The sequence below is a fragment of the Nicotiana tabacum genome, chromosome 9 (genome assembly GCF_000715075.1).
Source record: "Nicotiana tabacum cultivar K326 chromosome 9, ASM71507v2, whole genome shotgun sequence".
Lineage (NCBI taxonomy): Eukaryota > Viridiplantae > Streptophyta > Magnoliopsida > Solanales > Solanaceae > Nicotiana > Nicotiana tabacum.
This window is the reverse complement of record NC_134088.1, coordinates 90,418,166-90,432,287: the sequence shown is the minus strand read 5'-3', so window position 1 is coordinate 90,432,287 and position 14,122 is coordinate 90,418,166. Positions and strand designations below refer to the sequence as shown.

General features: G+C 39.4%; 1 pseudogene; it reads right to left on the bottom strand.

Moving 5' to 3' along the window:
- Window positions 1-11,947: 11,947 nt before the first annotated feature.
- Window positions 11,948-13,979, bottom strand: LOC107823357 (uncharacterized; annotated as a pseudogene).
- Window positions 13,980-14,122: the final 143 nt, after the last annotated feature.

Genomic DNA, 14,122 nt, shown 5'->3' with positions numbered 1-14,122 from the left:
CTGGACATGGGAGTTCTTGACTAGACAAAACTCTGCCCTATATAACATAGTCGGTCTGGCCACTACTCTGTCAAACTTACCTTTAAGTTTTGGTAGTACATTCTTTTCAAACAAAAAGCTGAATGTGAGCCTCTATTTCACTCATCTCGCTCTTATATGATGTATAATATCCTTATCGATCTCTCCATCTTCTTGGATTATAGACCGGAGGCACTTGAAACTTCCTCTATTGGGGATGATTTGTGTATCAAGCCTCACGTCCACGTCCTATTTATGGGTCACGTCACTAAATTTTTACTCCAAGTATTTTTTGTTCGTCCTAATCAACTTGAAACCTTTAGACACCAGGGTCAGTATCCAAACCTCCAGCCTCGCATTAACACCGCTTCGTATCTCGCCAATCAGTACTATATAATCGGCAAATAACATGTACCATGGCCTCTCCCCTTGAATGTGGCAAGTCAGTGTATCCATCATTAAGACAAATAAAAATAGGCTAAGAGCTGATCCCTGATGTAACCCCATCACAATTGAAAAGTGGTCTGAGTCTCCTCCCACTGTCATCATCCGGATTTTAGCTTCATTAGGCATGTCCTTAGTCACTATAATGTAAGCTATAGGAACTCCTATAACCTCTACACGTCTCCATAGGACCTCCTTTGGATCTTTGTCATATACTTTGTCTAGATCAATGAACACCATATGCAAGTCCCTCTTCCTCTCCCTATACTGCTCCACCAATCTCCTTACAAGGTAAATGGATTCCGTAGTCGATCGTCCCTGTATAAATCTGAACGGATTTTCGAAAATATTCACACTCATCCTCGCCCTCACTTCTACCATCCTCCCCCAAACTTTTATAGTATGGCTTAACAACTTGATACCCCTATAGTTATTGCAATTTTGGATATCACCCTTGTTCTTGTCTAACGAAATCATCGTATTCCACCTCTATTCTTCAGGCATCTACTTCATCCTAAAAATTACATTAAACAACCTAATGACTCATTCTAAGCACATCATGCCCGCATTCATACAAAATTCCACTGAAATTTCGTCTGGCTCGCTCGCTCTTCCCCTGTGATCCACGTCCAATCCGCACTCAATAGTGAGTGAAAACGATCGTTGCAATTATAATACTCAACTAGAGTCGAGGTCGAATTCCTCAGGAAGTTTATGAAGGGTGTTAAGGTAGATACTTGACGAGAGTATGTGAAACAACTAAATTACGCTTCCAAACAAAGGTTGATTGTTTTTCAAATTAACACTAAGAGATTAAACTAATTGAAAATAACTAGCAAGGGAATAATTGTTTTTGGTGTTTTTAGTCAATTGGGGAAAACCCTAGGAGGTGTAACCTTCACCTAAGAGCAAACCTAATGGGTATATCAAGTTAGTGCTTATTTTGCGGATCAGGGTATATTATAACTCTCAATTCTCAAGTACCCACTCAATACCTCTCGGTTATAGAGTGATTATGCCCAAATTGGCTTTCCAAAGTTCGATTGATTAACAATCCAAACAATTGATATGAGTCCAAGTTGGGTTTTCTCTATCTCTAGTTCAAACCCTTTAATCAAACTAGCCAAAATCTTAACTAGCTTAATTTCTTGTTAGCCAAGTTTTCCTAGATCAGGTTCCTCTTTCTCAAGCAAGAACTAAGTCCAATAGGCATGATTCAATATTTGTAACCATTAAGTCTAGAACTAATACGTAAACAAGGATAAATAATAAGCATTCAATCATAAACAAGCATTAAAATTAATAACTCATAAGGTTTATACACTAGGGGTTGGGCCACAACCCTAGATAAAATCTTGCTACTTATGAAAGAAAATAAAGAAAACAAAGTAGAAGAAGTAATTAAAGCCATAAACTATAATTAATTGATAAAACTAATGATTCTTCACCAGTATTTGTCATTACTTTCCCAAAAGGGTAAAATATAACCGCTACAGTTGCTTAGAATACAAAACTTTCCCTAAAAAAATATTTCCCGTCTATTTATAGGGCCCAAAAATTTGCTGACAAAAATACCCTTCGGGAGGTTATGTGGCTGCACATCCATGTGCGGTCCGCACTTTTCTGCTTCTCCCAGGTAGGGAGGAAGTCTGCAGCTGCACAATTCTATCTGAGGCTGCACTTCAGCTTCTGCGGACTGCAATTTGACGAGGCTTCACATTTGGTCCTTTTGCACCTTCTCTGAACTTTTCAAATCTTGTTAGTGCGACTAGCTTTTGCAGTTGCACAATTTGATGTGCGGACCACACTTCTTCAAATTCCTCTAAGGCTTCAGGTTTCCTTCTGCGGCCGTATATGTATTTTTGCGGACCCTACTTTCTTCTACGGCTGCAGAATTACTTATGCGGACCGCACTTTTGCCTGCATTTCTCCTTCTTGCCATTTTGAGTTGGAATACTCCTTTTTAGTTAGATTTCTTTGTTTTGCTCCAATCCTCCAACATGCCTGCAATTCACATGATTTCATTAATTTTGGGAACAAAAATTAATACTTTTTGACTAAAACTAAAGCAAGAAAGTACTAATAAGCGGTTAAAATTCACAATTATCAACTACCCCAAACTTAAGTCCTTGCTTTTCCTCAAGCAAATAGATTAGTTCCCACATCCTCTAAGTGAAAGCTCATTTCAAAGAGTCAATTGTAATCCATTCATACTCAGTTGGGACCAATAATTACCCACAATACTCATGCATTTTCAACAAGGTGAAAAAATATATGTTACGTACATATAACTTTAGTGTGACATTTGATCTTCAAGAATTAACTTCACTCATCAAGGACTCTTGTTCTATCATGTAGACCATGGTGGACTCCAAACTCTTTCTCCTCTACCTTTTATTTGCCATGCGCACTTCAAGAATTAACACTCAATTTCTAGAGCAATGAAGGATTCACTCTTCTCTCACAAAGGAATGTCACAAGTAAAGCTTCAAGTACCATGGGTTTGCCCCTCATGTAGATCTCCACTAATGTAAGCACACTCGGTTCAAAATCAAGTAGGCCTTCTTTCGGGTTGTAATGAAAGCTTTTGGATTGAGGTAGGATACCATATGAGATAAGTGATTACACTCTTCCTTAAGCACTCCACTTTTTTATTTCTTGGCTCACATTTATCAACCCTTAGAGGCATTTCTTTTTCTGGGGGCCTAGAGAGACTTGCCATCACTCTTTATTGTTCATTTCGTTATTTTTCTCCCTTGATGCTCATACTAGAGATAGTTGCCTCTTTTTGATTTCATCAATCTCCCTTTTTATTTTATTTTTGGCATTTTCTTTTTGTTCTTTTATTTTCTTGCCTTCTCTTTTCATAAAGATCATTTCTTTTCTCTTCTTGGTGCCTTGATACCTCTTTTAGATTCCTCAACTTTTCCCCCAAACTTATTCCTTAAGTCACTTATTTTATAAGAGTGTTAAGGAAAGTCTGAGTGCCAAGAGAGGATTACAAACAAAATGGGTAAAGGCTTGTAGCATAGTTACCAACAGAAAAGGATAAATGCTCAAAGGAGTTGACTACGGATAACAAACATAGGGTGGCCATAGAAAACTCAAACAGACCAAGAAAAGCCTACAATCATCTTCCAAACCAAGTTAACCTAGAATTTCGCCTTGAAACACATTTAGGGCAAGTTCTAGACTATCCACTCAAGTACTTAGACTAGCAACAAAAATCACCTCACCTCTCATGCAATTAGATCGTAAAAGAGGATAGAATCTAAAGCTTATAATGATCACAATCAAGTTAAAGAACACTATGGTCCAATCAACTACTTAATGATTATCAAAGTTAATTCAAGAACCTCAAAGTCACTAAGTAGAGTTATTTTTATCCAAAAACCTTGTTTCAAACCATAAGCATCCAATTAAGTGTGTTGGTGCCAAATAAAACATGAATAACTTTTTTTAGAGAATGACTTGATTAGGGCTTTTATTCATTACTACTTACTACTATTATTACCTAAATACAAAACTGACTCATTTCCTTAAGAAAGTTATCACACCATCCATCCTCGAGAAGAGTTACCTGATTCACACAAAAGATCACTTTTGGAAAGAACCGTGAAATTAAGAGAACCAAAGGCTTATTATCTACATTACTAAGATAACCATAAAAGCTACTACATACAAAGAAACTACTAACATAAACAAAATCAAAGAAAAAAAATAAAGAAGCTAATGAAAGCAATAACTACTAAAGATAGATAAAATGAAACAGAATCATCCAATTATTACATTCCAAAGTATCCAAATATATCCAATATATCAAATAAGCTCCACCCCCCAAATAAAAGTAAGCATTGTCCCTAATGCTTAACAAAATAAGAGCAAAAGTAGAGAGGGCGAAGAAACTCCCTAAGTGTCCTCTGTCATCACTGTGTCCCCAGCAGCATCAACCCATGTTGGTTCAGCCAACTGAATATCATTATCGAGTGTGCGAGTGGCTGGAGAAGTGAACATGGAACGCACTACGTCAGCAGTGTTGGCAGTAAGGCATGGCTCCTCAGACTGGCCAGCAGGAGCATCATGTGTAGATGGATTTGGGTCAGACCGGGATGGGTCAAGCAGTATGTCAAATGGAAAATCTACGGTTGTAGTTAGCCGAGTCACCTCAATCCGAAGCTTATCCACTGACTTCTTGCTGACTTGAGACTTCTGCATCTTCTTCATCTGCTTGGTCAACCCTCGATCACAGCACCATGTCGTACTAATATATCCATAATCACCTTCTGGTTGTCCAAGATTTTGTTCAGCTTCTCATCAATGTCAGAGGAATCCCTGGGTGCCTGTGTGGATGACTGCCAGTGCATGCAACAACACTGGAGATCTCATACAACTTTGAAGTAGCTGCTTGCATTCAGTTGTTGAGACTCGCCAATATCTGGGAGACTCGCAGAGTAGAAAGTGGTCCTGTAGGTATGGGCACCGGCCTCGGAACTGGAGTAGGAAGAGTTGTGGAAGGAACTGTAGAGGGAGATAAAGATGTTGGCTCGGGCATAACAGCTGCTGCACTGGTAGAAGGCTCAACTGATGTGGATAGAATATCAGATGTACTAGAAACTACCACTACCGGCTCATCAGATTGGCCACCAGTAGTAGAAGGTTGAGCACTCTTCTTCAGTTCCTCGAATCCTACAACTTGTACCACTCAAACAACCCAGTTGGCTTGATCTTGGTGTCAAATGGTCTGAGCTCTACCTTAGCATCTGTTAGATACTTAGTAATGATGCATGGGTAGGGGTAAGAAGTGTTACTCTATTATTCCACCAGAGGAATGTTGGTCGACATCAGGACACCCATATTGATTGGGTTCCCGGCCATGATAGAAGCCACTAGAATAGCTCGATAGATGGGAAAGTTTTTCCCATTCAAGCACGGGTCTAGCCTGCTGCAGACAAAGGTTTGCCACCCTTTGGCCTTGAAACTCAGGGTGCTATAGAGGATAGGCACCCATGCAGCAATCCAAGGGGGAGTGGTCCCCGGTGCTAGATTCTCCGCAAGCCACGGTCAAGCTTCTTCCTTCAAGGCACACTTCTCTAAATATTCTTTCGGCTCCATATCCCCAAACCCCAAATACGTATTCAAAGTATGTTGATCAAGCTTCACTTTCAAAATGCGCACTTTGTCCCCTTGAAAATATGCGTTGTGTTGGCATAAAACTCTCAGACAAGGTGTTCCTTGACATCCACTAACGTTTATGTAAATAACATCCACCTTTTTCTCTTTTTAAACTGCTCCAGAACTGCGGGATTATTCTTGTCAATATCTTTCAATAAGAACTTCCGCTCATGAGTCAAAATCTGAACAGGCCACCATATCCGGAAATCAGAGAATGCCTGGCGACTCATGAATCTATCCTCCCATGCCTCCTTCTTCTTTGTCCGAGCTAAACCGGCTTGTCTACCTGCTCCCCCTCTCGCATCATCAGGGGCATTATCAGAACCAGACCCTACAGCGGCTACCTTGGATTCCTGGCTAGCACTTTTCGAACCTAAGAAGTGTTGTGGGATGTAGAAGGCACATCCATAGGCTCAGATCGCCCCTGTGGCTCGGATTGCTCCTCATTGTGCTCCTCTGGAACAAACACATAGTTTCCCTCGGAGGCTTCCCTAGACGGGGAATATGAGCTAGACTCGGAGAGGTATCTACCTCTCCCTCGGCCTGATGTTGCTTTCTTAGATATGATTTTCTGCACACTTAGGAGCAAGGCACCTCTACCTCGACCCCTTGAAGCTTCTCTTCTTCCCTTGGTAGATTCACCTCATCCTCGTGATCGTACCATTATCTGTATCAACACAAAGAGAATTGTCAGTTGCAAATCACGATTCAACACAATTAAGACTGATGTAAGTGAGTGAGAACAACATAGGAGCAGTGGGGTTACAATTGAATAAACATACTACAGGAATGGGGGAAGTACGGTCTGCACATTTTGAAGTGCGACCCGCAAAGTGAAAGTACGGACCACACAATTCCAAGTGCGGTCGCACTTCTGCACAGATGTGCAAGAGGCTCTGATGTTTAATCTCCGATGGACAGTGCGTATATGTCATGTGCGACTGCAAAATTTATCTGCGGCCCGCACATTAGAGTGTCAGAGAAAAAGCCTCTGATAGATAGACCAAAGTGCAACCTCTCCAGAAATTTTACGGTCCGCACAATTAAAGTGCAGCCATAGAAGCACCATCTAACAACTAATTGCCTTACTTAGTAATCTGTATACCGCACAATGCAAAAACAGACGAGCAGGTCTAAGTTTTACCTATGCAAAAAACTTGTTCAAATCTACTTGGCAATATGGTATACGCATAGAAATCAGTTAACCCAACCCATTGTAGCATGTTTTAATAGTTACCCATTACAAAACTATCCCACATGGATACAATGATGGAATATAATAACAGATGGCCTAAAAAAGCTAAAAAGGAAAAATAAATTCAAAAATTAAAAATGAAATAAAATCAACATGAAATGAAGTATACCAGATGATGTAAATGTGCAAAGATCCTGTGAGTGCAAATGGGTGTGTGTGTGTTTGAAAATGCTAGATCCTCAGGTAGACTCTCAGAGTAACAATACTTTCTCAAAAGTATGAAAAATATAAAATAAGGCCTAAAGTTCTATCTATACTCACAGGATTTGAGGGGGTAAAGAGTCGTCTGCGGCGGCACAATTTCAAGTGTGGGCCGCACTAAAACTAAAGTAAGAAGGTATTAATAAGTGATTAAAATTCACACTTATCACCCTGCCCATCCTATGCATAGCCCGCTCGACCTTTTCAACTTTAATATTCTTAGAATATCTAAAATCTTGTCGACTCTCGGAGTGCTCTAAATCATCCATCACAATGTTCTTGTCTCAGGAGTTTATTAAAGTATTTCTGTCATCTTCGTCTAATAAAGGTAATAATATCTATTATTTAAAAATTAACCTACTAAAATCTAAAGCAATTAGAACATTTGATTGTGCTAAAATTATTTTTGGGCATGTTCACAGCTCGTAAGAAAAAGATCTGCAGAAATATTTAGGCACTAAAGGTTGAAGGAAGACTTATCGAAATACGAAAGGAATGCCAAAAATAAAGGAAGGGAATTAAAGAGCTGAAAATTGGAAGAGAAATGAAGTATTGATGGATCACAATAGCCGTTGATGTGGAACTCCAGTGGCTATAATGTTTTATAAAGACAAGATGTTGAATAGTAAAAAATAGTCAATTATGTGTTGATGGTGTATCATGAAGCCACTTAAAAGGTACGTGTAGGTTACTTAAAAGATATTGCAGATAATTCTATTTAATAAATATGTTTTAATAACCTACAACAAATTGAATACTAAGTAATTTGCTATAGCAGGTTAAATCCGTAGTAGGATAAATCTCTGTCCATTCTTCTCTTGCTTACCTTATTTCTTTAGTTTCTGCATTGTTTTCTTTCTTGTATTAGAACGATCTTTAGTTGATGTGCTTGGTCGGGTCCAAACCTATACCACTATTGAGTAGCGAGGATGGTCGATGCAGTTTTACCAAACAAGGTCGGGATCGATTTTCACAGGGAGTTAATTGATTTGGAATTAGATTTATATCTAAGTCTAGATGCGTGTGTTGTTCCTAATTGCACTTCCAAACATGATGGTGTTGATTCTACTTCTAATTCTATTCTATTGTATGCAATGATTAAAGCTAAGTACAATATTTTTTATGTTGGTTTTCAAGTGTTTAAAAGGACTACGGTAGGGACTTTCGCCTAGGTGGACATCTAACGGGCAGTAAGAATCCAGGGCAAGCTTGATTAATTTGGTATCGTAATATAGCTATCATACCCAAGTACTCACTCTATACCTCTCGGTAGTTTGAGTGATTTTGCTCAATTTGGCTTTCTCAAGTCCAAATGAGTATTCATGCAATACAAGTGATATTAGCTCAAGTCGGGTAGTACTATCTCTAGGTTTAACCCTTTTATTGGGGCTATCAATTTTTTGAGTTCACCCCAATTCTTTATTAGCCTAATTTTTCTAGACTTAGTCCCTCTTTCTCAAGAAGAGCCTAAGTCACAAAAGTATGAATCAGTATTTGCAACCATTAATTCCATAATTCTAGCATGAACTAGGCTAAATATCACTAACTCATAAACAATCAAGCCCTAAAATTCATTATCCATTAAATACCCACACTAGAATTGGGTCACAACCCTAGCTATGGGTCTAGCTACCCATAGCAATAGCATAAATCAAAGATGAAGAGAAGATATAATCCATAATACTAAATTTAAAAAATAAAAATCTAATGTTATAAGGTAAATCTTATACAAAATTGCCCAAAAGGAAAAATCTAGCCGTCTCACGTACTCAGCAAAAACATAACATAACCTAAAGTTGACAAAAAGATCTATTTATACTAAGCTGAAATTTTCGAACAAAAATACCCCTGCGGAAGTTTCGCGGCCGCGCAATTCTGACCGCAGCCGCACACTTGCTTTCGCGGGCGCGTAATTCTGATCACAGTCTGCGTTTCTTCATATCTGGACCTAGGTTGAACCTTATTTCGTGGATCGCATAATTTCCACAGCGTCCGCGTGAGAGACTTCCGCGGCCGCGTAACTTTGACGTGGACCGCCATTCTCATTTTTGCTTGAATTATGCACTATCTGAACCTTAGCAACCGCGGTCCGTGGAATATCCATCACGGTCATGCTGGTACTTTCGCGGCTGCATCTTCTTATCGCGGTCCGCGTTCATGTTTGTGCACAAAAAATCAACTCTCTGATTCTTCATATCGCGGACCTCAAAATAATGGTCGCATTCGCGTTGATACTTTCGCGGCTGCACTTTTTTGTCGCGGTCCGCGTTCCACACCTCTTGGCCCAGTTTTGATTTTTGTTCAAGTTTTGACTCCTTTATGAGTTTATTATGGCTCCTTTCGCTCATTTTGAACAATCCCTACAAGCAAGCATATTAAGTTAGTTTCTGGGAATACCTTCACGCATTTTTGGCTCAAAACACAAGTAAAAGAGAGCTAAATTCCCCACTTATCAACTCCCCAAACTTAAGCGTTTGCTTATCCTCAAGCAAATAAGGTAATTCCCACCTCCACAAGAAAAAGAAAGGGATATTTCAACTGGCCTAAGGTGACTTCATCAAACATCAATTGGGACTAACAATTACCCTCAACACAAATGAATTATCAACAATGTCATGTTATGACCTTTTGAGTTCCATAGTTCTAATGTGATACTAGAGCATCAAGAGTTGACTCAATTCATCAAGGAAGCTCACTCTCTTACGTAGGTCATTGTGGATCCCAAACTCCTCCTCCTATACTCTCCATGAGCAAATCTCGCTTTTCAGAATGTTACACTCAAAACAAAGATTGTGAAGAAATGCGCTCATCACTCTCAAAAGAATGTCACAAGTCCGGCTCTAAGTACCATAAGCTTGCTCCTTATGTAAATCACCACTAATATAAGCTCACTCAACTTGAAATCATATAGGGCTTTAGCAGGGATGTAATGAAGGCTTTTGGATCAAGGTAGGACATAACGAACTATGATGGTTTCATCTTTCCTTAAGCACTCCATTTTTTCATTTCGGCTCATGCTTTCTTGACTCTTTGAGTCATTTTTCTTCTTCCTTAGGGGAACTAGAGAGACAAACCGTCACTCTTTCTTACTCATGACAATCATTTTTCTCCTTTTCTCATCATTCTTTGCCTTTCATCATTATGTTCTTTAAATCCCTTCAACCTTCTCTTTCTTTTTGACGTATTTCTTTTTGGCTTTTCTTCCTTTTCTTTGCCTTTCCTTTTCAACAATTCTTTTTCTTCTTTGAACCTTTTATTACTTTCAAATTACTCGTCTCTCCCCCAAACTTATACTTTTGTCAATTGTTTATCATGAATGCTAAGAAAAGATTGGGTGCCAAGAGAGGATCATTATATAACGGATAAAAGCTTGTAATGTGGCTATTGAATGAAAAAGGCTTAGGCTAAAAGGAGTTGACTAGGGATATCATATTAGTAGGCTACGGAAGATTTCAAAGTTCAACTTGGACCAAGGAGAGCCTACAATCATTTCTCAAGTCGAGCTACACTTAGAATTTCGCCTAGACAAACATTCAGGGCAAGTTCTAGACTTATTGGCACGAGACTTATACTTGCAATTCAATACCTCACCTCTCAAACTACTGGATTGTTAAAGAGAACAGGTTCGAGGGCCCACAATAACCCTAGCTAAGATTGAAGATTACAAATGGCTCAAAGAAAACACTCGATGATTGTTTTAGCCAACGCAAGAGTCTAAAGGTCACAACTAGAGCTAATCTTTGCCAATCAATTTGTCTCTAACCATGAGGTCGTAGGTAAATGTGTTAGTACCAAGTGAAGCCTGCTTGAGACACTTTTATTCATTACTACTACTATATACACCAAAATAAAAAGAAAACGGACTCGATCCCTTAAGAAGGTTGTCATGTCATCCATCGTTGGGAAGGGCCACCCGGTTCACACAACATCCACCTTTGGAAAGAACTGTGGCATTAAGAAAACCAAACGCGTAATTCTGATCATGGTCCGCGTTTCTTCACATCTGGACCTGGGTTGAACCTTGTTTCGCGGACCGCGTAATTTCCACCGCGTCCGCATGAGAAACTTCCGCGGCCGCGTAACTTTGACGCGGCCCGTCATTCTCACTTTTGCTTGAATTATGCACTCTCTGAACCTTAGCAATCGCGGTCCGCAGAATTTTCATCGCGGTCGTGCTGGTACTTTCGCTGCCGCATCTTCTTGTCGCGGTCTGCATTCATGTTTGTGCCCAAAAAATCAACTCTATGATTCTTCATATTGCGGACCTTGAAATAATGGTCGCGTCCGCGTTGATACTTTCGCGGCCGAACTTTTTTGTCGCGGTCCGCGTTCCATACCTCTTGGCCCGGTTTTGGTTTTTGTTCAAGTTTTGACTCCTTTATGAGTTGATTATGGCTCCTTTGGCTCATTTTGAACAATCCCTGCAAGCAAGCATATTACTTTAGTTTTCGGGAATACCTTCACGCATATTTGGTCCAAAACACAAGTAAAAGAGAGCAATTAATAGGCTAAATCCCTACTTATCGGTGCTCATCTTTACTTCTATCACTGATTTAATAAAGATGTAATGAACCTTTGGAATTGAATCAAAGCTTCAAAGAATCTGTAGATTTGTTTGATGTTTCAATTTTGAGTCAACTATTAATTGTTCAGTGTCTTTTGAAGACTACTTTAGCTGACTAAAAGTTTACGAGGTGATTAAAAATTGTTAAAATCTCCAATTCACAACGCCTTATTGTGTTTTTAGCAAACTAGAACATGTTAGTGAATTCAGCTACCTATGCCAACAGTAACATTAGTACAAAGATAACACCTTTATAAAAAATTAAAATACAAGGCACAATTCAACCCCTTCTGATCAACAATGCCATAAAGAAAACAGTCCTAACAACATCAACAAAGTGTCCAGTTAATTGTAGAAGCTTTCATCAACAGAATCTGCCCCATTGAATAATTTTCCATGCACTTGTTCCTTCCCCAAGTTTGAGTAATCAATCAAGCACAACTAGCTTTTGATACTCTTTCCCAGAAATTGCTGCTTCCATGATTGCTTCAGGATCATATTCCCTTTCTTTCAAGAATAGTTTCAGCAAATTCTTTGAAAACCCACTCACTAGTGCAACTCCTTTCTGGTTTGCAACCACAGGTGTAGCTATTGAGTCCCTCAAATACCAAAACACAATCTGCGGCACGCAATTCCCATAACCTTTCTCCCTAAATTTTCTAACAATAGCTTGATAATCTGCCTCCCATGGATTAGCAGAGGCCTGATCAAACTCCATATAACTAAACACACAGAGTTTCTTTATCATCTTTAGTTTCCCATTCACAGCTACTTGTAGTATTAGATCAAACACCTTTTGAAAATCAGTGTTCATTCCCCAATCCATATTTCTCACTATCCCAACCTTGGACCTTAAATCCTCCCCCTCAACTAGTTGAAGCTTTGGGTTCTTGCTGAATGTTATCAACCTCCCTTTCCAAGGCTCGACACTTAATTCTGAAACGAGAACGCCTAGCGCCACTGAAACCTCCATTGGTGTACCCGACATGCTAGCCGAGACATCACAAATAGCAAGACAATTTTTCAGTTTCCCCTTTTGGGACAAGTCATCTATCATTCTCTTCCGTTGCAACTCAGCAACTTGCTCGTCCTTCCACTTCCACCGACCAAAAAAATTCTTTATTATCTGATGAGGCAGCAGCGCACCTGCAGCAATCTTGGCCTTTCCCTGTTTTACTTTCTCAAGATATTGTTCAAATCTATATCTATCATGTTCCAAAAACTTGTCTTTGTACAATTCCATAGCAACTGAGGCCACCCTATTGTAAGGAATCCAACCCCAATCATTTTGCCCAATATAAACCTCAGGCAACTCCAGAGCTTCGCGTAAGGGCACTAGAACTTCTTTCCTCAATCGATCCCTCACTCTATACGCGTAATGTGCATCCTCAATTCCTTCATATTCGGGATATGACTCTCTTGGAAATATCTTCCTTGCAATGGTTTCGCATAAAAGTGTTGTCTTATCAAAAGACGAATCTAGAGGACACCATTTAGCTGCAAGGCTGATCCGTCTCAATTTCCCAGTTCTCAACAACTCAAGATCTAACTTCAGGTAATCCGCGAAAAGATCAGATACACGTTCATGCAAGAATCTATAATCAGGATCATTCCTATACCTCTCAACAGCCTTTTTGGCTATCTCTATTCTCTTCTGTTTCTTAATTTCAACTTTCTCCTCATAAGATAATTTAGGTTCTCCAAATGATCTCAGCTCTAAGCCTAAACGGTTCTCCGTTTAACTTTCTCATTTCCCATTCTTTTTTAGCCTTTTCTCTCACATCAGCTCCTTCAAGTAGCCGGTATAGAATCTCAGTTAAATCCTTGAAATACCCGAAATTCGCCACCGACTCTAAATTACAGGCAAGGGTCTTAGGGTAGAGACTATGAAGCCATAAAATGGCAGTGTAGTAACCTTCCTTGTCAGATTTGCCAGTGCACAAACACCACGCAAATTGCAAATAAGTTTCAAGGCGGTTAAAGAATCATCATTCCCAAGCACATTGCAAATATTTGGTAAGGGATTGAGGAGGAGTATCAGGAACAACATGAAAGAAGAAATCTAAACAAGGGTTTGAAGTAGAAAGATAGGTAGGTGACATATTTTCAGTGTAGCCCATATTAGGGGGTTGTTGTGCTTTTGTGGAATTGAAATTTGATACCATTAAGTCCATAAAGGGATTGCTAATAGTGGAGGCTGCAGATTGTTGAATGGTGGATGAAGATGTTTGTTTAACATAGATTTCTGGAGGGCCAATAAGTGAAAACACTATGGATTTTAGAGATTGTGCTGACTTCTTCATTGAAATGAATGTAACTTAGGACTGGAAGTAGGAGAGGATGAGGCCTTTTCTTTTTCGACAGAGGAGATTAGACTTTATAGGAAATATTTACTTGCTGACCAGTGTCATTTCTCTAAAAAAGTAACTTGTTGGCTAAGTAACAACGTAGTATTTGAATGTCGAAGG